Source organism: Scyliorhinus canicula, chromosome 8, assembly GCF_902713615.1.
Source record: "Scyliorhinus canicula chromosome 8, sScyCan1.1, whole genome shotgun sequence".
In the NCBI taxonomy this organism is placed as follows: domain Eukaryota; kingdom Metazoa; phylum Chordata; class Chondrichthyes; order Carcharhiniformes; family Scyliorhinidae; genus Scyliorhinus; species Scyliorhinus canicula.
This window is the reverse complement of record NC_052153.1, coordinates 99,040,858-99,063,618: the sequence shown is the minus strand read 5'-3', so window position 1 is coordinate 99,063,618 and position 22,761 is coordinate 99,040,858.

Here is a 22,761-nt window from a genome sequence, read left to right as displayed (position 1 = left end):
CTGTTGGTCAGAAAGTCAAGGATCCAGTTGCAGAGTGGAGAGCCAAGTCCTAGGTTTTGGAGCTTTGATATGACCTTGGCTGGGATTATGGTGTTGAAGGTGGAGCTGTAGTCAATAAATAGGAGTCTGATGTAGGCGTCCTTGTTTTCGAGATGCTCTAGGGATGAGTGTAGGGCCAGGGAAATGGTGTCTGATGTGGACCGGTTGCGACGGTATGCAAATTGAAGTGGGTCAAGGCGTTCCGGGAGTATGGAGGTGATGCGCTTCATGATCAGCCTCTCGAAGCACTTCATTACAACTGCTGCCTTATATTGTGCTGCCTTATATTGATATCTGTTGATGTAAAGATAGTGAAGGATAGTGTTGTTGAAGATCAGCATGTTTATATTGGATGGCACAGCAGCCTTGAGGGGTTGAACAGTCTTTTCTTGCAGCAGTTTCTTCAGAAAAGCAGCACTAGCCACCAGCATCAAGAGCTGTTTTGAAACTTTGCTTTGTAAGTCCAAAAAACAAACCTGATTAATTGACTGTGAATTGCTCTGAGATATCCTGAAAATGTAAAAATCTATATAAATGTATTTTTTTTTTGTTGTTTTCTGTGCTTTTTGATTACTCCCAGTTGCGGACATTGTATTTTGTTATCAAAAATGAAAGCTGGGGCAAGACATTCGTTACTGAGGCAGATAGCGTGAGTCGGGAAATTTTCCGATTCGGCAGACCACTTCAATTTAAGTGGCCCCATGACACCGAATTGCCCCCCACCCCCCACCCCCCTCCCCAAACGGAAGGATTGAAGGGTGTTGAGTCAGGCCTGCCAACTGCAAAAGCAGATCCTAGGCAGCCACAGGCTCGAACGAGTGCTGGGGCTGGCTGGTTAGAAGGCCCATGTTTAAAGAACGGGGCGATTTAAAACACTTCAGACGGTGACGCTTAAAAAAATAGAACATAGAAAAATACAGCACAGAACAGGCCCTTTGGCCCTCGATGTTGTGCCGAACTTTTGTCCGAGATTCAGAACAAATTAATCTACACCCCATCATTCTACCATAATCCATGTACCTATCCAATAGCTGCTTGAAGATTCCTAATGTTTCCGATTCAACTACTTCCACAGGCAGTGCATTCCATGCCCCGACTACTGTCTGGGTAAAGAACCTACCTCTGACATCCCCCCTATATCTTCCACCATTCACCTTAAATTTATGTCCCCTTGTAATGGTTTGTTCCACCCGGGGAAAACAATCTCTGACTGTCTACTCCATTTATTCCCCTGATCATCTTATAAATCTCTATCAAGTCGCCTCTCATCCTTCTCCGTTCTAATGAGAAAAGGCCGAGCACCCTCAACCTTTCCTCGTTAGACCTACTCTCCATTCCAGGCAACATCCTGGTAATTCCACATCCTTCCTAAAATGAGGCGACCAGAACTGCACACAGTACTCCAAATGTGGTCTTACCCAGGTTTGGTACAGCTGCATCATCACCTCACGGCTCTCAAATTCAATCCCTCTTCTAATGAATGCTAGCACACCATAGGCCTTCTTCACAGCTCTATCCACTTGAGTGGCAACTTTCAAAGACCTATGAACATAGACCCCAAGATCTCTCTGCTCCTCCACATTGCCAAGAACCCTACCGTTAACACTGTATTCTGCATTCATATCTGTCCTTCCAAAATGGACAACTCACACTTTTCAGGGTTAAACTTCATCTGCCACTTCTCAGCCCAGCTCTGCATCCTATCTATGTCTCTTTGCAGCCGACAACAGCCCTCCTCACTATCCACAACTCCACCAATCTTCGTATCATCTGCAAATTTACTGACCCACCCTTCAACTCCTTCATTCAAGTCATTAATGAAAATCACAAACAGGCTGAATATTTGCCATCCACCACCATTCTCTGACTCTCTAACTCTATTGGTTAGCTAGTTCGTTATGCAACTGGCCAAATTTTCCACTATCCCATGCCTCCTTACTTTCTGCATAAGCCTACCATGGGGAACCTTATCAAATACCTTACTAAAATCCATGTACACTACATCCACTGCTTTACCTTCATCCACGTGCTTGGTCACCACCTCAAAGAATTCAATGAGACTTGTGAGGCAAGACCTACCCCTCACAAATCCGTGCTGACTATCCCTAATCAAGCAGTGTCTTTCCAGATGCTCAGAAATCCTATCCCTCAGTATCCTTTCCATGACTTTGTCTACCACCGAAGTAAGACTAACTGCCTGTAATTCCCAGGGTTATCCCTATTCCCTTTTTTGAGCAGGGATATGACATTCGCCACTCTCCAATCCCCTGGTACCACCCCTGTTTACAGTGAGGACGAAAAGATCATTGACAACGGCTCTGCAATTTCATCTCTTGCTTCCCATAGAATCCTTGGATATATCCCGTCAGGCCCGGGGGACTTGTCTATCCTCAAGTTTTTCAAAAGGCCCAACACATCTTCCTTATGAACAAGTATCTCCTCGAGCTTACCAGTCTATTTCACACGGTCCTCTCCAACAATATGGCCACTCTCATTCGCAAATGCTGAAGAAATGTACTCATTTAAGACCTCTCCTATCTCTTCACACTCAATACACAGGCCGCGATTCTCCGCCCCCCACGCCGGGTGGGAGAATAGCGGGAGGGCCTCCCAACATTTTTCACACCCCCCGCTATTCTCCCCCCCCAATTCCTGCCCCACGCCACGAATCGCCGCTCGCCGTTTTTTACCGCGAGCGGCGATTCTCCGAGGCCGATGGGCCGAGCAGCCGGGCCTTCACGCCCGTTTCAACACGGCAGCAAACACACCTGCTCGCTGCCGTCGTGACACGGGCGCCAGATGCCCGTTTAGGCCATCTGGGGGCCTGATTAGCAATGCAGTACCACGGCCGTGCCAAGGGGGGCATAGGCCCGCGATCAGTGCCCACCGATCGCGGGCCGTGCGTCCGTAATGGACGTACTCTTTTCCCTCCGCTGCCCCGCAAGATCAAGCCGCCACGTCTTGCGGGGCGGCTGAGGGAAAAGACGCCAACTGCGCATGTGCGGGTTGGCGTTGTCCAACCTGCGGACGTGCGTCTGACGTCATCGGCCGCGTCAGCCGGCTTGACGTGCGGCCTTGACGACTGTCGTCAAGGCCGCGCCGCCGTGACGCACGGGGCCGCGCTCCTAGCCCCGCCTGGGGGGGGGGGGGGAGAATCGGCCCCGGAAGTGAGCGTGAAGGCTGCCGTGGGTCACGTCCTTTCCCACGGCAGCCTTTACGATTCTCCGCATTTGCGGAGAATCTCGCCCACAATCTCCCGCTTCTTTCCTTGATCAGACCTACCCTCGCTCTAGTCATTCTCATATTTTTCACATATGTGTAAAAGGTCTTGGGGTTCTCCTTGATCGTACCCGCCAAAGATTTTTCATGCCCTCTCTTAGCTCTACTAATCCCTTTCTTCAGTTCCCTCCTGGCTATCTTGTATCCCTCCAGCGCCCTGTCTGAACCTTGTTGCCTCAGCCTTACATAAGTATCCTTTTTCCTCTTAACAAGACATTCAACGTCTGTTATCAACCATGGTTCCCTCATTCAACCATCTATTCCCTGCCTGACGGACATACATATCAAGGACACGTAGTATCTTGAACAAGTTCCACATTTCAATTCTGTCCTTCCCTGACAGCCTATGTTCCTAACTTATGAACTTCAATTCTTGTCTGACAGCATCGTATTTACCCTTCACCCAATTGTAAACCTTGCCCTGTTGCACACACCTATCCCTCTCCATTACTAAAGTGAAAGTCACAGAATTGTGGTCACTATCTCCAAAATGCTCCCCACTAACGAATCTATCACTTGCCCTGGTTCATTACCAAGTACCAAATCCAATATGGTCTCCCCTCTGGTCGGAAAATCTACATATTGTGGTAGAAAAGCTTCCTGGACACACTGTAGAAGACCTTACCCATTGTTCCAGAGCATTTGTGTAGAGGGCCCTTGGAATAGCCAAATTGAGCCTGTTAATACAGCACTAAGTTTAAACAGCCTTCCTGAGTTTAGGTTTCCCTCCTCTGTGAGTCACCTCTGCCCTCTTCTCACTGCAGCCAATAATTGAATCTATCAAAAGTTTAAAAATAAATAAATTTAGAGCGCCCAATTCATTTTTTCCAATTAATGGGCAATTTAGCATGGCCAATCCACCTACCCTGCACATCTTTGGGTTGTGGGGATGAGACGCATGCAGACATGGGGAGAATGTGCAAACTCCACACAAACAGTGACCCAGGGCCGGTATCGAACCCGGGTCGTTGGTACCGTGAGGCAGCAGTGCTAACCACTGCAGCACCTTGCCGCCCATTCAATCTGTCAGAAATGAGGACAGCACATCTGCATCCAGATCCTGCCCCCACATTTTTAAAGTTCCTCGGTGTTTTGCTGACTCTGTGAAATTCCAGCCCTTTGAGTCTGATGGTATTTGTGACAAAATCGAATATTTTGGCCATTTTATCCCTTCCTGTCTTTACTATGTTTTTTGAGGTAAAAATTGATTAAAAAGTAGAACCCTGAATGACACTTCATCTGTGTCATTCCTAAAATGTGACTTCTGTTGAAATCATATCACTGGTGCCGTGGGACAAAAGCTTTACGTTTTGGCCCAATACTTCAAAATATTGTTCTCTGTTATGTTAGCTTGTATTCATATATGCACACTTATATTTGTATGATTGAATGCTAGCTGGTCTGCATGTGAACATTGTCCTGCATGAATCCATAGAATCCCAACAGTGCAGAAGGAGGCCATTCGGCCTATTGAGTCTGCACCAACCCTCTGAAAGAGCACTCTACCTAGGGGCACTCTCCCGCCCTGTCCCTAACCTACACATTTTTGGACACGAAGGGGAAATTTAGCATGGCCAATCCACCTAATCTGCATATCTTTGGGCTGTGGGAGGAAACCCACAACATGGGGAGAATGTGTAATCACCACACAGACAGACATCCAAAGCTGGAATCTAACCCGCGTCCCTGGCGCTGTGAGGCAGCAGTGCTCACCACTGTGACACCGTGCCTCAAAGGACAGAATCTTCTCAGCTCAGTCCCTACTGGAAAACTGGGACGGGGACCATTTTCAGGTCGAATAAACAAATTAACTTGCGCACCTTGCCATTGCTCTTTCCCAGAGCATTATAGTCCAGCCTCTGGGTTTTCGAACTGAGCGGGTATGATGATACACCTGAACAATTAATGAAACATCTCTATTTTAAAGGGACTCATTATGGCAGTAGTAATTGCAGCTTTCAAGAAACCTGTGTGAAGGAGAAAGTAAGGACCCTGTGTGAAGAAGCTGCAGAATGGAGGGAAGATTGATGCAGTAAAGTCACCTCCCTGTATGAATGCAACTTCTCCCTTTCTCCTCACTTTCTCCCTCCATCCCTCCCTTCTTTCTTTCCTCCCTACCTCCGTTCCTTTCTCCATTCATTCCTCTGTTCCGCTCTTTCTTTCTTGGAATGTTCACTATTTTGTTTATCCCTTGACCTTGGTCACTTTCATTCCGGTGAATGGGATGAGCTGCCTTGAAGAAGAACAAATGAAGTGAATGTAATGGTTGGTTGAATGACTGTAGGGAGAAGGTTTGGTGGTGAGATGGGTTTGCACAGGGGTCTTGATGGAAAGCTTGCCTTGTCAAGTGATGCATGCCTGAATGAGGCATTTTTACGCAGGTCTGCGGGGACCAATGACACATCAGGATGCTTTGCCTTTTCCTCATCCTTCCCCTCTTCCTCAGAGGATATTCAGTACTCTTTTCTTTCCTCTTGCACCTGTTCCAATGCCAAGCTGGGGCATATTGAAGGGAATCTTCCAATCAGTTCAAGCAGAAAATATTGTCTGGAAAACATAAGTCATTTGAAATGATCTGTGTTTGCATTGTTAAATATTAGAAGGAAAGTATAGATTTAAGTGAGTTTAATTTAGTGATTCTATCCAAGAAGAGTAAAACTCTAGTTAAATTCAAATTGGACAAAGAAGTTTGCATGTGTGGGGATTTTGGTCAGTTGAAACTGTGTTTCTATTGTGCTTAAAGAGGTATGGCGTGAAAAATACATAAAAGCTTGAAGAAGAAAAAAGAGGTTGCTCAGCAACCGGGCACCATTCGCATATAAAGGCTTTTTGTGATTGTGTCTTTCTAAAAAAATTTAGAGTGTCCAATTCATTTTTTCCAATTAAGGGCAATTTAGCATGGCCAATCTATCTACCCTGCACATCTTTGGGTTGTGGGGGGTGAAACCCACACAAACACAGGGAGACTGTGCAAACTCCACGCGGACAGTGACCCAGAGCTGGTATCGAACCTGGGACTGCGGCACCATGAGGCAGCAGTGCTAACCACTCTGCCATCGTACTGTCCTGTGATTGTTCTTTAACTAATTCATAGCAGTTGATGACAGGCAGCTAGAGAGGGAACATCTCTCTCAGCTTTGATGGAAAAAAGGCTGTACAATGGAGTAATCGTTATGAAATCCAGTGCCAAAAATCTAAAGGATAGCTAGTTAAGGAAACTAGAGAAACGAAGTGAACTTTCCAGGAAACCTGAAGTCAGAGGAAATGGGGACTAGAGCAGGACACTGTTGCATGAAGACAGAAAGCTGAAAAGGAGTTGGTTAGTCAGAAGCCACGAAGATATCTGAAGTGGTTCTAAGGTTTGTGAAACCTTACCACCGTTAGTGAAACATTAATTGAAATAACTATGGAGTAATCAGTGGATCTTGGAGTTTGCGTAAAATCACTTAAGACAAAGGAATCTTGAAAGGACTGTTGGAAAATCTCGAGATAGATTCTTGTTGAAAACAGCTGATAGAAAGAATTATTTTAAAGAAGGTTTTAAAACTTGTTTTCTGAGAGTGCAGTGTGGAAACACTCATGTGACAATCATCTGGGGGGAATTTGAGGAGAAACCCATGGAGATCAATTGAATCACATCAACCATTTTCTCTCAAATCCTTGAAATGTGTTTACGTGTGTGAAAATCAGGGAAGTGAAGGAGTATTCCATTGTAATCAAACTGTTCATATTAAATACATGGAGCGGATTCTCCGTAGCCTGTCACCGGATTCGTGTTCGGCAATTGGGCAGAGAATGGGCTCCGAAGCCGGTTTGACGCCCGTCCGCCATGCTCTGCCCCTTCCAAAATTGCGTCATTCTGACACGCGCCGCTTCAGCGCCATTGGCGTGTCATCGGCCGGCCCACCCACAATGCTTCGCCTCCGATGGGTTGAGTTCCCGACAGCACGGGACACATCTGATCCGACCAGGCGTGCCAACGGCGGACTGTGTCCGGCGCCACCACACTCGGCCAGGATACATGTTGCTGGCCGAGGGGCTGTCTGTTAGACCTGGGGAGGACTGACGGGGGTGACCAGGGGGTGACCAGGGAGTGGCCAGGGGATGGGGCCATGGTTTGCGGGTTAGGTTATGTGCATGGCCGGCGCCATGTTGTATGGCGCAACCGGTGCAGGTCATCAACCATGCACATGTGCGGCCCGGGACTCGACCATTCTCCTGCCGTTTTCGGTGAGGGCGGCGGGAGCTTCAGTCGGCGCCAGTGCCAGCCCCTCACCGGTACTGGAATCGGTGAGGGGTCGGCACCTAATTTCCTGTTGTGAAAGTCGACACGTTCTACGCTGGCGTCAGCACTTAGTCTCCAGAACGGAGAAAATAGCCCATGATCCTTTTCTCGTGGTTAAAAAAACAAATTGGCAGTCATGTGCCTCTGTTATTCCATAAAGTTATGATCTTCTGAGCCAGGATCAATTCTGGGACCTCCCTGTCCAGTAGTTACACTAATTGGGATCATAACAACATTATTTTGTACTAATGACTTGATCTGTTGCCACTCTGGTGGTGAGACGGCTTTTGCTTTTCCTCTCTTGTGCCTCTGTTGTGGAGTTTCTCACTGGCCATCAACTAGTTCTTGAGTGGATATCCCTTGTCTCCCAGGAATCAACCACCAAGCCAACTCTGGGGTGAGAGAACAAACACAAAAGTTGAATCTGCTGAAGTATGAAAGAGTCGTTGCAGCTTTCTAACTCATACAGAATTGTATGATCATGCTCTTGTGGTGGTCACAAACTAGTTAGACAATAAAGGAGTGGAAGCCCTTCAAATTTACAAATATACCTGGGTCTTCTTATGGCACTTTTATTGGTACATATGTTCAGTCAATGATTCCCAGGATCTGTGGATATCGAGCAAGAGTGGCAAAGCCGGCAACCTTACGTTTGACTGACCCCATTCATGTCACAATAAACATAATTGAGGCATTTGGAAACAAGACATCAATTATCTGGGTGATGCAGCTGTGGGCTACAGACCAGGAGATCCCACAGATGTACTAACTGATCTCCAGATGGGCCAGGATGCAATCAAACTAAGGGCTGAGGTCACCTTGAATGCCATGGGCAATGGGTAGTCATCCCTCCTCTTGGGTGGAGCATTTCTTCCAAAAGGCTGCAGGGGTCTGCAACCATCTCCATGGGAGCCGAATACTCCTGAGAGGTTGTGGAAGCTGAGCCTATTGACCCCGTGCTGATGGTATTGCCTCCTATGCATTTTCCATTCCCTTGTTCTGTATAGCTGCATGTGACTGTAGAGAGAGCGGCTGCTGCTACTGGAATTGCTGCTCCAGTCACTACAGTTGCTGGGCTGAAGCAAGCTGTATCTCTTCATCAGACGTCCAATCAACTTCAGAATATGTATCCTCAATGGTGCAGGGAGTTCTCACAGACAAGATGTTGAAATTTAAAAAAAATTAATTTAGAGTACCCAATTTTTTTTCCCCCATTTGGAAGAAAAATTTAGCGTGGCCAATTCACCTACCTTGCACATCTTTGGGTTGTGGGGGTAAGACCCATGCAAACATGGGGAGAAAGTGCAAACTCCACACGGACAGTGTCCCGGGGCTGGGATCGAACACGCATACTCAGCATTGTGAAACAGCAGTGCTGACCATTGCCCCACCATGCCGCCCTAGGAAAGATGTTGAAATTGGCGTCAGTGGATAATTGTTGATCATAAAAAATCAGTGAATTGGCTGAAAGAACTATGCCTGTCAGCACTGCCTTTCACTATTGCTGACCGCAGGATTGCCAATTTCACCCTTTGTTGCTATCAGGACAGTTTCACTTGACAATGAGTTTGTATTGTGCACGTGCTTTCTACAACCCAATGAACGACATCCGCAGTGTGAATCCTATGAGCTTGTGAGAAAGAACAAATTTCAGATGAAGGGTGCACTGCCTTGTTAATTGCCTTAATTTGCCAGATCCAAGGTGTTGTAATATGCCTTTAATGGATAGCAGCATGACATCACTGGGAGGGAGGTGTATCACGCAATCCAACCACAGTTTCACTTTTTCCTGTGAGCAGACCTGCTCTGCTGCTGATTTATTCAAGCTTTCTATCCATGTATGTATGTTCTTCTGTGTCCAGTCTAAATAAATGAACCCACAACATGTTTACACAATCCCTTAGGAGTGATTGATGCTTTATTAAATTTGTAAAGCATAACACAAGGGTGTTTTCCACTAGCCTCAGCATCCACTCCAAAGAAGACAAAAGGATGGGGTGACATTGGGATCAATTTCAGGGGATTTAATTCCCATCGCATACATGAAAGTTGCCTCCATTTGGCTGGGAACACTGCTCCCAATGGTCCTGAAAATCCATCCACTGTCCATTTCAGTGTAAACACTGTTTTCCGCTCAGTAGTGACCTACAGTGCTGACCTAGCCAAAGTTGACACGAGGCGGCACTGTAGCACATTGGTTAGCTCTGCTGCCTTACAGCACCAGGTCCCTGGGTTCGAATCCAACCTCGGGTGACTGCACGTGTAGCGTTTGCACATTCTCCCCGTGTCTGCGTGCATTTCCTCCGGGTGCTCTGGTTTCCTCCCACAATCCAAAAATGTGCAGGTTAGGTGGATTGGCCGTGCTAAATTGCCCCTTAGGGTGGGGTTGTAGGAATAGGGCAGGGTTTGGACCGAAGTAGGGTGATTGTTCGAAGGGTCGATGCAGACTCGATGGGTTGAATGGCCTCCTTCTACACTATAAGGATTCTATGATTCAATGAAAGCCATTTTAGGGGGTTTTGATTTGCTCCACCTGGATTGCAAAGTAGTGCTGAGAAGGCACCTAGCTCTTTTCCACAGCAGCCCTCATCTACCTTTAACTCTTCAGCTTGGAAAACCAGGCTGGCCAACTTTATGTTGGAAATGAGAAAGCATCTGAGGCGTGCAGCCTCATTAAACTCTTTAAATGAGTGACCTGCCTCCCAGCTGCCCTCCGTTAAACTCGGAATTGGATGGGATTCGGGTTTGAGACTTCAAAAACCTTTAGAAATCCGACCGTACCTCACCTATTTTTGGTGTTTAATGCCCAATAATATTTTCAGGGTGATAAGGTATAATAGAAGGGGAAAACACATTACTGTACAAGATAACAGCTCACGGTGTTGGGGGTGATTTTTAGTGTGCATTGAGGACTGACTAATTAACTAACAGGAGGCACAGAGTCAGGATAAATAGGTCATTTTCAACTCGTCAGAATTAGTTGAATGTACGGGGGCCTCATCCATTTGCAATCTATATTAATGTGTTGGATGAAGGGACGGACAATATTAGAGCAAAATTTTCTGATGCGACAATAATAGACTGCAACTTGTGTGAATGATATGAAGACCCAGATTTCACAGAGTTGGAACATTTAAAAATGGGGGGTGGGACCAGATTCCAAGATTCCCACCCCCAATCGTGGACTCGATGAAATGAAAATCGCTTATTGTCACGTGTAGGCTTCAATGAAGTTACTGTGAAAAGCCCCTAGTCGCCACATTCCGGCACCTGTCCGGGGAGGCTGGTACAGGAATCGAACCGTGCTGTTGGCCTGCGTGGTCTGCTTTAAAATCCAGAGATTTAGCCCAGTGAGCTAAACCAGCCCCTGATACCGAGATGCTCTGTATAGAACCAAAGAGCCATATAGCAACAATGCATTTTTGTGAAATTACTCCAAAAAAAAGAACAATTCACAAATCGTTCATTGCAAATAATTGCTAATCTGACAATCCTAAAAAAGTGTCAGTCAGACAGATCATTAAAGGATCAAATGCCAATCAAGCAGACTGCTTTGTCCTGAATGGTTCAAGCTTCCTGAATGTTTTGGATTACAGTCATCCAGGAAAGTGAAGCATATTCCAATACACTACTTTTTTTTTTGTTTTTTTTCAATAAATTTAGAGTACCAATTTTGTTTTCCAATTAAGGGGCAATTTAGCATAGCCAATCCGCCTACCCTGCACATCTTTGGGTTGTGGGGGTGAAACTCACGCAGACAAGGGGAGAATGTGCCAACTCCACATGGACAGTGACCCAGGGCTGGGATTCAAACCCAGGTCCTCAGCGCCATAGGCAGCAATGCTAACCACTTTGCCACCGTGCTGCCCCTGCAATACACTCCTGACTTGTGCCTTGTAGATGGTTGTCATGGGCCAGGATTTAGAAAATTCCAAAGTATATCATGGAGTTCACCTGACCTTTTTTTTTCTTTTTTTTTCTTTTAAATAAATTTAGATTACCCAAATATTTTTCCAATAAAGGGGCAATTTAGTGTGGCCAATCCAACTACTCTGCACATTTTTGGGTTGTGGGGGGTGAAACACACAGAGACACGGGGAGAATGTGCAAACTCCACATGGACTGTGACCTAGAGCCGGGATCGAACCTGGGACCTCAGCGCCGTGAGGCAGCTGTGCGAGTTCACCTGACCTAAACTGTTTATTCATTTTGGTTATGGGGAACAAAAGGGCCTACCTTTCAGGTGTCATTCAAGTTATTCAACAGAGGCCTTAAGCACTTTTAATCAAAAACAAAGTTTATTTTACAAATTTAGTTAACATTTTTATAAACACACAAAGTAAGCATTTTTATCAACTACCAACATAAATACCTCACACAACTACAGTACTCTATGTATAACCCTTAACAAATTTCCCTTAACTGTTTCAATTTAATAGCAACATCCCATAAACCAGAAAATCCTTTTACCAAAACAGTAGGTTTGAATTCCTTCCAGAAAACAGTTTTCACTTTTAAGTTATCAAGTAATCTGGAAACAGCTTTTAAACTGCAGAGAGAGTGCAAGATACTTGTCTGTCTAAATACAGCCAAATATGAAAACAAAAACAAAAAACTCAGAGCCACAAAACATCCCCAAACCAAAGCAAAAGTAAAACTCAGAGCCACAGCCCAGCTCCACCCACATGATGACGTCACTGAAGCCATGTGATAGGACAAAAATGTCTTAAAGGGACACTCCCATGACATGGTAGACTTTGTGGAGACAGGAGGTGAGTTATTCACCACAGGATTCCTAACCTCTGACCTGCTCTTGTAGCCACAGTATTTACATGGCTAGCCCAGTTCAGTATCAGATTAATGGTAACCTCCAGGATGTTGATCGTGAGTGATTCAGAGATGGTAATGTTATTTAATGTCAAGGGCGATAGTTAGATTCTCTCTTGTTGGAGATGGTCATTAACCGGCACTTACGTAGCGCGAGTGTTACTTGCCACTTGTTAGCCCAAACCTGGATATGGTCCAGGTCTTGCTGCACTTGGACATGGACTGCTTCATTATCTGAGGAGTTGTGAATGGCGCTGAACATTGTGCAGCCACCTGCGAACATCCTCACTTGTGACCTTATGGCATAAGGGTGGTCATTGATAAAGCAGCTGAAGATAGCTGGGCCTAGGACACTACCCTGAGGAACTCATGCAGTGATGTCCGAGAACTGAGATGATTGACCTCCAACAACCACCACCATCTTCCTTTGAGCCAAGTATGACTCCAACTATTGAAGTGCTTTCCCCCGATTCCCATTGACTCCAGTTTTGCTAGGGCTCCCTGATGCCATGCTCGGTCAAATGCTGCCTTGATGTCAAGGCCAGTCACTCTCACCTCACCTCTGGAGTTCAGCTCTTTTGTCCATGTTCGAACCAAAGTTTGAATGAGGTCTGGAGCCGAGTGATCCCAAACTAAGCATCAGTGAGCAGATTATTGCTAGGCAAGTGCTACTAGATAGCACTTAATGATGCCTTCCATCACTTTACTTAAATAGACAGAGAGGTTTTCCTATTGAAACATATAAGAGTCTCAGGAAGCTTGGCAGGGTGGATGTTAAAGAGAATATTTTCCTTCGTTGGTGAATGTAGAAGTAGGTGGCACAGCTTAAAAATAAGTGATCAAATATTTGACAGGGTGCGGAGGCTTGTTGGCGGACTTGTTACGACTAGGTGAGAGGATGAACTGGTCCCCTCTATTCAACCTCCCCGGTTGGTCAAACAATGGTTCAAGTTTCTTTTTCATGAGGATTTATCTTTTCCAAATCAGACTGTATTAACTATTTAAGCTGTGAGCAACTAGGCGTTAATCAAACAATGTTTTTATGAGTTAAAAAGTGCACTACTTAACCACTGAATGCCGGAGACATAATAGAGCTACAACATCTTGCATCTGACAGACACACATATACGCACACACACACACATATTAAAACACTGAGACCAATTTGGGTTAGCTGGTATCTTGAATGCAGTCAGATATAGAAAATACTGCCATTATTGTGAGATCTTGGTTTGCTGGTAAGTTGCTGGTAGAGTTGGCCTCTCAAACCAGGCAACATTCCAAAAGAGAGACTTTCTTGACACTGCCTGTGTCATGTGCAATCTCCCTCTGCTGGCTGGGAAGCCTTGCATTGAAATACTTCATCCACTGTGTACTCCCAAGAGATTTTGGATGTGCCCATCTGTGGAAGTCCTTGTTTCAATATCCAAAGGACTCTTAATATTTCTTCCTCAGCAGTTACGAGTTTGGATGGGTATCTGGATGATAGGAAATGTCTCTCTTCACTCCCCTGAGGATGATTGTTTGTTTCTCACCTTCATCTTGGAATATGGCCTTGCATTTTCTTTTTGCAGTTTGCTCTGTTTCAGTCCAAATGTCAGCTGAAAGACGAAAAATCGTGCTTGCAAAATTAAAGAGGCATATACTTGCGACAGTGCAATGGCCACACTTGGGGCTGGATTTTCCATCCCGCCGCCAGATTTCTGGTTCAGCATAGCTGGTCAATGGAATTTCCCATTGTGGGGCAGCCCCACGCCGTCGGGAAACCCCCGGGCTGCCGGCAAAACGGAGTATCCTGACGGCGGAGAATCCAGCCCTTGATTTCTTTGGAGGAAATTTGATCTTCCTCTGCATTCACACGTCGTGTTCCTCTGGCATTTTGTGTATCATGAATGCCTAGCATGCACAATGCACACTGCCCCTGCTGCGGTTTGGTTCCACATTTTAAATGGAGACACTAATCAGATTTTCTCCTGTATGCAATTTTCATCTGGTGATGTGGGGGTTTAGAATCCCAATAAAAGCACGGCAGGTTTGAGAATTTGAGAAGAAATTTGACAGTGATTTTGAAGTATCCCAACCCCTGAACAATTATAATCCCAAAGGACAACAAGATATTTGAGGTGGGTGGAAAAATAAAGCAATCTCTCTATATCATAGAATCACTACAGTGCAGAAGGAGGCCATTCAGCCCATCGAGTCTGCACCGATCCTCAGAATGCGTACCCTACCCAGGCCTACTCCCTTGCCATATCCCCACAACCCAACCTGCACATCTTTGGACACTAAGGGGCAATTTGACATGGCTAACCCATCTAACTTGCACATCTTTGTACACTAAGGAGCAATTTGGCATGGCTAACCCATCTAACCTGCACATCTTTGGACAGTGGGGGGAAACTGGAGCACCTAAAGGAAAGCCACGCAGCCATGGGAAAAATCCTGAAAGTGAACCCACGGAAGGCGACGGGCCCGGACGGGATCCCTGGTTGTGCACTCAGAGCCTGCGCAGACCAGCTGGCAGAGGTATTCACAGACATCTTTAACCTATCCCTACTCCACTCCGAGGTCCCCACCTGCTTCAAGAAGACCACCATCATACCGGTACCAAAGAAGAACCAGGCAACGTGCCTCAATGACTCCCGCCCAATGGCCCTGACGTCAGTTGTAATGAAGTGCTTTGAGAGGCTGATCATGAAGCGCATCACCTCCATACTCCCGGAACGTCTTGACCCACTTCAATTCGCACACCGTCGCAACCGGTCCACATCAGAAGCCATTTCCCTGGCCCTACACTCATCCCTCGAGCATCTCGAAAACAAGGACTCCTACATCAGACTCTTATTTATTGACTACAGCTCCGCCTTCAACACCATAATCCCAGCCAAGCTCATATCAAAGCTCCAAAACCTAGGACTTGGCTCTCCACTCTGCAACTGGATCCTCGATTTTCTGACCAACAGACCACAATCAGTAAGAATGAACACCAACACCTCCTCCACAATAGTCCTCAATACCGGTGCCCCGCAAGGCTGCGTACTTAGCCCCCTACTCTCCTCCCTGTACACACACGACTGCGTGGCAAAACTTGGTTCCAACTCCATCTACAAGTTTGCTGACGATACGACCATAGTGGGCCGGATCTCGAATAACGACGAGTCAGAATACAGGAGGGAGATAGAGAACCTAGTGGAGTGGTGCAACGACAACAATCTCTCCCTCAATGCCAGCAAAACTAAAGAGCTGGTCATCGACTTTAGGAAGCAAAGTACTGTACACACCCCTGTCAGCATCAACGGGGCCGAGGTGGAGATGGTTAGCAGTTTCAAATTCCTAGGGGTGCACACCACCAAAAATCTGTCCTGGTCCACTCACGTTGACACTATCACCAAGAAAGCACAACAGCGCCTATACTTCCTGAGGAAACTAAGGAAATTCGGCATGTCCACATTAACCCTTACCAACTTTTACAGATGCACTATAGGGGCTGTTTAGCTCACTGGGCTAAATCGCAGGCTTTAAAAGCAGACCAAGGCAAGCCAGCAGCATGGTTCGATTCCCGTACCAGCCTCCCCGGACAGGCGCCGGAATGTGGCGACTAGGGGCTTTTCACAGTAACTTCATTGAAGCCTACTCGTGACAATAAGCGACTTTCTATTTCTATAGAAAGCATCCTATCGAGCTGCATCACAGCCTGGTATGGCAAATGCTCGGCCCAGGACCGCAAGGAACTTCAGAGAGTCGTGAATACCGCCCAGTCCATCACACAAACCCGCCTCCCATCCATGGACTCCATCTACACCTCCCGCTGCCGGGGGAAAGCGGGCAGCATAATCAAGGATCTCTCCCACCCGGCTTACTCACTTTTCCAATTTCCTCCATCGGGCAGGAGATTCAGAAGTCTGAGAACATGCACGAACAGACTCAAAAACAGCTTCTTCCCCACTGTCACCAGACTCCTAAATGACCCTCTTATTGACTGATCTCATTAACACTACACCCTGTATGCTTCATCCGATGCCAATGCTGATGTAGTTACATTGTATATCTTGTGTTGCCCAATTATGTATTTTCTTGTATTTTCTTTCATTTTGTTTAATCCCTTTTCTTCCCATGTACTGAATGATCTGTTGAGCTGCTTGCAGAAAAATACTTTTCACTGTACCTCGGTACACGTGACAATAAACAAATCCAATCCAATGTGTAAACACACAGTCACCCGAGGCTGGAATTGAACCCGGATCCCTGGCGCTGAGAGGTAGCAGTCCTAACCACTGGGGTGCCGTGCTTTCCTTTATTTTCTCAACTATTGTGACCTTTAAAATACATACTGAATGCAGTAATTGTCCCTGGAAACTTTTAAAGTTTTGGAAATGCTGTGCTGAAATAGATTCAACAGAATTTGGTTGGAAACAAAAAAAAAATCATGATAAGTACGCTCAATGTTTTGTCATGTGCAGTTTCCAACAAGGATTAATGGATAACAATCAGGATCTGGAGCCCTGACTGATTTTCCTCTACCTTAATCCAGGGACAGGCAGAGTATTTATCGTGCTCTCACTACCACTGCGGGAACAGATAATTCTTCAACCTTAAGCAGTGATTAATTTTGCAGCCTGTTAACAAATCTCCAGTCATAACAAGGGGCAAGTATCAGTAACCGATTGTCACCACATTAAATGAAGTTTCTGGCAATTATACATGGGGCTAACTCAAATTCAATTATGGCTACTATACTTACAGCAGAGCTAAATATGAACATGTTTTTAAAAATACAGCTGAGCCATATGGAGCTGTTGATCACTAGGGGCAGATGCAATCCTCATTCCACCAATCCACTTGATGTAATAGACCATAGCTTGGTTGTCAAACAGAATCATAACAGCCCTCGCAGTGGGAAGCCAGCTGCAGCAAATAAGGAAACAAGTGAATGTAGGGTAAAGCCCACTATCATTGTGACACCTGCCACTCGTGTGCAAACGCTGAACAAATTACAGCATTTGTTGCGAAGCTATCGAGCTGTAGCATGTGTTAGGCACTCAAAAAGGCCATTTAATTGTTTGAATGCATAACTCTTGTCAAATCTACAACGGTGAACAGATGTCTGATTAAAATATATATTTGTGGTAGAAACAATCGTGTGGGTAGCTCAATTAAATGGGATTATTCAGGTCCACTTAATTGCCTGACAGCTGAATAGTTTCAAAATGTAATAATTCGATAGCATGATTTTTAGATAATTATTACAGAGTCATTAATGTCCTTGAGGTGATTATTATTTGCTAAAGAAAAATTAAATGTAAATGACAAATAAAAGGTTTTTATAATTCTTATTAGACAATATTCGGCCAAAATTGGTGATAAGAAAAATATTTTCAGGAGGAAAATAAATGTCCTATCATAAAATTACACTATTAGTCATAAAAGTTGAGTGAACTGCTTTTTGGAAATCATGTTTCATTCATAATCGACCAAATAATAGCATTCATTATTTATTGTGCATTAATGAAAATTGTAAAATACAGATGGTGCAATCATGGTTCCTTTCCTGAGTGGATTAAATGGTCATATTGGAGGACATTACTGTTTGTTAGTGGAAAGATACGTTATTATTAATATAGTTATTTGACATGACAGAGGTAGAAGCCTGCTCTTATCTTTCCTGAGATACAGAGTGGAACCCATTTATTCTCACTCCGCTCCACTTAAAACCCATTTATTAACATCCCATTTTAAAGACCAAGCTATTCCATGTTTCATTTGTGCACATTCCAGCATCTTTCATGTTGTAATAGAGTTTGTCTGATGTTTCAGATTATCTAGTGTACAGCACTTTAATACATACCTATCATGTCAATGCATCAGTCCTTGGTCCATGAGTTAATATTTCATTGCTTCGACTCCACCCAGGCACATTTCTTGCACCAAAAAGATATTCACTTCCCCCATGGTGAGGTCATCGGGAAAGCTGCATGCTATTTAATGAGATATAGATTTTTCCTTCAGGAGACAGAAAGAATACATAAGTCAGACATGCCATACTGACAGCAGCCGATATATGTCTTATCATTCGTAAAGAAAAATAAATTGGTATTTTAAACATTTATTGTACAATTTTAATTTATATGTATATATTTGTCAAAGGGGGTTTGGGAGAAGAGTAAATGGGTAAGTGCATTATGTTTTAAAGTGGGCTATTAAATTGCAATCAAAATCCATTTAAAAAACAAGGACAAATGGTATGTAAGTGGTAGATAAAAGTGGTGCCATTGTAAGAGGTATAGATGAGGTGCCAGGTCAGATACTGGATGAGTGCAAAAGGGAGGCCGAGCATCATCTGTTGTACGAGCAAGACACAATGAGAACAAATTATTGAACAGCAGCCTTTGCTGAACAGGTATTCTGGTGCTGTGTTGTATAGCCCTTTGTATGTCAGTCATATGATGCAGTGTAAAGCAAAGATCAGCATTGAAAACCCAGATCTCTTGTCTCTTTTTCCATGTCCTGGCCCTGCTCATTCCTCAAATTAGCATGTGCAGCTGCCAGCCCTCAGCAACCCCCCCCCCCCCCCCCCCCCCCCCCCGCCGCCGCCACACATATCATCTCCCACCCTTACACTCCCCGAACCCCCCAATCCCTTGCAAATTCCTTAGGTATCCTACAAGAGTTGGACAATTTTGTAGGCTTTTTTTATTTGTAGTTTTAAAATTCTGATTTTGTAATGTTAGAAATCATAAATTACTTTCCACCATCTGATCATAAGTTGCCAAGAGAGATTGGAATAAAACGAATGATTTGATGTGTTATTTTGGAACAGTTGCACATGTGTGAATGATGGTTTTAAAATTAAATGATTAATTTGATTGGCTGGGTTTTCTGGTTGCTTAATTATTACTTTTCCAAACTAACAAGTGAATGGAACTGATTTTTGACTGATTCCTATTTGGACCTATTTGGACCATTCAGTGTACTAGTATCAGTGTACAGTGCCAGTGTATCTAGTCAATAGTGGGAGTCAAACTTTGGCTCCTGAGGCAGGTAGCTCACGAATCTTCTGACTCAATGGACTCAACTCAGTAAAACATACCTAAATTGCAGGATGGCAGGGTGGGGGAGGGCATGGGGTGGAGACAGATATATCGACCCCTGAATCAGAGAATGGGCCACTGGCCAAGTGAGTCCCGAGGAGGTTGTTTTGAAGGCCCCCTCTGGCTTTGAGACTTCATTCCAGTTGCTTTTAAAAGTTTTAGGCCCTCTAAATCTCACACTGTATTCACCCCCCTCACCACCACCTCCCATCACCTCTCAGACCCTCCTTGACAGCTCCATAGGCACTCACAATATCCAGCATTGTCAGACCTTCGGAATGATGCAGAGATGAAATAAAATAAACTTCTAAAAATCTAATACAGCTGTCACTCTGCAGACCTTAGGGGCGATTCAGCAGACTCAAGTTAAAGTCCGCTGATCGGCACATTTAGCAAGGTTTTTCTCGGAGGCTGCAGCAATGAGAAACACCCTGCTATCCAATGGCACTTTGCCTTTTTTCTGACCTCAGGGAGCTTCTCCGCGTCAAAGCAACACTTAGAGGGATTTCCTGTTGGTGAGCTGAAGGTCTTCAGCAGGAAAGTCTCCTCGTAGATCGGGGTGCCATTCTGTCCGCAGCCTCGATCGTCCTCCCCTTTCATTATCCCCACCCTCTTCTGAGTGCCCCCCCTTGGGGAAGGCCCTGGGAATCCCTCCTCACCACTCCTCCAGGGTGCCATCCTGCCCTGCCATTGACCACCAGGAAGTTGAAAGAGTGAGTAAACCGGGTGGGAGGGGTCTTTGATACTGCTGCCTGCTTTCCAGAGACAGCGGGAGGTGTAGATAGAGTCAATGGCTGGGAGGCGGGTTTGTGTGATGGACTGGGTGATGTTCACGGACTCTCTGAAGTTTCTTACAGTCTTGGGCCGAACAGTTGCCATACCAGGCTGTGATGCAGCCAGATAGGATGCTTTCTATGGTGCATCTGTAAAAGTTGGTAAGAGTTAATGTGGACATGCCGAATTTCCTTAATTTCCTGAGGAAGTATAGGTGCTGTTGTGCTTTCTTATCGGACCATGTTTATGTGGACCAGTATTAAACGGTGCCCTGGCAAGGCCGGTAAGTCCCAGGCACCGCTGACGTCCAAGTAGACGGCGTCAAATGCATTTCTCTCATCTACACACCTGGTCACCTCTTCGAAAAATTCAATCAAGTTGATCAGACATGAGCTTCCCTTAACAAAACCATGCTGATGATTCTTGATTAATCCCTGTCTCTCCAAATGCAGGTTAATTGTTTCTCAGAATTGCTTCTGGCCTGTAGTTTCCTGGTTTATCACTTCCTGAATAATGACACCACATTGGCTATCCTCCAGTCCCGACAGGAATTGAAAATTATCACCAGCACCCCTGCTATTTCCCCCCTTGCCTCACTCAACAGCCTGGGACACATTTCATCTGGAACTGGAGTTGTCTACTTTTAAGCCTGTCAGACCACTCATAGAGTCATAGATGTTTACAGTATGGAAACTGGCCCTTAGGCCCAGTTTGCTCATGCCGCCCTGTTTCTATCACTAAGCCCATCCCACTTGCCGGCACTCAGAACCTCCTCTGTCTGTTAATCCCTTTAATTTTATCATAGTCCTTCTCCCTGATTTCTAGACCTACAACATTCCTCCCAACGGCGAACACTGACACAAAGTATTCATTTAGAACCCTGCCTATGTCCTCTGGCTCCACACACAAATTACCACTGTGGTCCTTAATGGGCCCTACTCTTTCCCTATTTATCCTTTTACCCTTAATGTGCTTGTAAACAATTTAGGATGTTCCATTATTTTACCGGCCAGATCTTTTCATGCCCCCTTTTTGCTCTCCTAATTTCCTTTTTAAGTTCCCACTTGCACATTCTATACGCCTCTCGGGCTTCTGCTGATTTGAGCCCTCGATATTTGCCATAAGCCTCCCCTTTTCTCTTGATCCAATGCTGTTTATTCTTTGATATCCTGGGTTCATTGGATTAGTTGGTCCCACCCTTTTTCTTCATTGGAACTTGTTGGCTCTGTACTCTCCCTATTTCCTTCTTAAATGCGTCCCACTGTTCTGTCACAGATTTACCTAAAAGTGTCTGTTTCCATGTCCCCTCTGACCAAATCACATCTGACCTTATTACATCCAAATGTAAAGTGTGTGAGGAGGAGTAGGAAAATGTGGAACCTAGTGGGCACAGGTAATCACAAGCACTGATTAATATAGGACAGGAACATAGCACTTGTAATAAATTTCACTTTGTTCACCACCAGACTTTGTTCACCACCAGATCCTCCACCCTGTCATTTCATGGGCCCAAGATCCTCCACCCCCCCCCCCCCCCCCGCACCACCCCCCCCCCCCCCCCCCCCCCCCCCCGGCCCCCGCCCCCCACCTGTTTGGGTACACTGAGGGAGAATTCAGAATGTCCCAAATTATCTAACAAGCACATCTTTCGGGACTTGTGGGAGGAAACCGGAGCACCCGGAGGAAACCCACACAGACACATGGAGAATGTGCAGACTCCGCACAGACAGTGACCCAAGCCGGGAATCAAACCTGGGACCCTGGTGCCGTGAAGCAAGGCAGGGCGCATTGAGCTCTATGCCGGGCAAGAAACAGACATATCGCTAAGGATGAGAGGAACATGACTCTGTCCTCAATGCAGATCATCATTATTCTCCTGCAGAGTCTGACCAATAGCTTTAACGCCCTGCCCATGGAATTGGGCACCACCCTAATGCTGAGATAACAATCCCCTGGTATGGAGATTCCCTCACCCCTAGTCCTGCGCAACCCCAAACCTAGAGGTTATGAAACATCTCTAGCCCAATGATCCATTGCGAGCCCTGTCCATGATCTAAGGTCCTTCCTCCTCTGCCTTCGCAGTTTGCCCGTCGCCGCCTCCTCCTCATGTGAGGAGATGTGGCACTCCCACATTTCCCCTGGTCCCAGGTTTTTAATATAAACTGTATTAGCGTCGCAAGTAGATTTACATTAACACTGCAATGAAGTTACTGTGAAAATCCCCCAGTGGCCACACTCCTGCTCCTGTTGGGGTACACAGAGGGAGAATTCAGAATGTCCAATTCACCTAAAAAGCACGTCTTTTGGGACTTGAGGAAGGAAACCGAAGCATCCGGAGGAAACCCACGCAGACACGGAGAACGTGCAGACTCCGCACGAAAACCGGGTCCCTGGCGCTGTGAAGCAACAGTGCTAATCACTGTGCTACCCTGCCACCCATGGTCACCCCTCTGCAACGGCAACGCCAAG